Below are 1281 nucleotides of genomic sequence, written 5' to 3'. Positions count from 1 at the left end.
TTCAGGGCACCAGGCTTGGTGGCGAGCACCTTTACCACTCAGCCATCTTGCTGGCCCCCACCTATTAAAATTACAGTGTCATATGTCATTAATTTCTATGTCTTCTGATATTTTGAGTGTCTTCTCTATTTTTCAAAGTGTAAGCATTTACAATGTTCTCTTCTCTGTTCCATTCATAATATAGCACACTAAAATGAATATAATGTAAAATTGAATTTATTTCTAATTAAATTTCAAACATATCAAGTTTCAATACACATTATAGCAAGAAAATTTGAAATCTTAATGAAACATGAAAAGAGACTGAAGAAGGCTTGGCTCACTGGAACTATCCTTTCCTGGAAAATGTTGAAATTTTGGTTTTCTCAGAAATCATTTGGGATAAATGAGTGAACATCAGTTCACATTCAAGGCCGACATGAAACATATTAAGAAATTCAAAGGAAGGAAAGTTAATCTCCCCACAATGGATTGTCACAGTGGATCATATCATCAAGATATCAAGATTTGATGTGTAGGAAATTGTAAAGAGGTGACCTTTAAAGGCAGCGCCGTCAGAAGCTCTAGGCCACGGGTGGCTGCTATGTACAGTGCTTGCTGTGCATGCGTGAGGACCTGAGTTTGGGTCCCCAGACCATGGAGAGAGCCGGGTCATATGGCACATGCCTCTAACCCCAGCACTAGGGGGAGGCAGGGAGATGAGGGGTTCCCAGGAGCTTGCTCCCTGGCAAATCCAGCCAATCGGGGAGCTCCAGACACAGGGCAGAGACTGGGAGAGGAGCCTCGAAGACTGCGTTGACCTAAATGTTGAAGTCTGGGATTGAACAAGGATTGTGCTGAGATGTTAACCCTGCAGGGATGCAGCTCAGAGCTGTGGTGCCTGCCAACTATGAGCAAGGCCCTAGATCCCATCTCTACCATTGAAAACAAACAAACATTATTTTTTTAAAATCTTTTATTTTTTTTATTAATTACACTTTATTCATTTTGTATCCCCCCATAAGCCCCTCCCTCCTCCCCTGCCGATCCCACCCTCCCTCCCCTTTCTGCATGCATGCCACTCCCCAAGTCCACTGATAGGGGAGGTCCTCCTCTCCTTCTTTCTGATCTTAGTCTATCAGTTCTCATCAAAAGTGGCTGCATTGTCCTCTACTGTGGCCTGGTAAGGCTGCTCCCCCCTCAGGGGGAGGTGATCAACGAGCAGGCCAATCAGATTATGTCAGAGGCAGTCCCTCTTCCCATTACTATGTAACCCACTTGGACACTGAACTGCCATGACCT

This window comes from Psammomys obesus, unplaced genomic scaffold, assembly GCF_907164565.1.
Source record: "Psammomys obesus unplaced genomic scaffold, mPsaObe1.curated_primary_1811, whole genome shotgun sequence".
Lineage (NCBI taxonomy): Eukaryota > Metazoa > Chordata > Mammalia > Rodentia > Muridae > Psammomys > Psammomys obesus.
Note: the sequence above shows the minus strand (reverse complement) of the source record.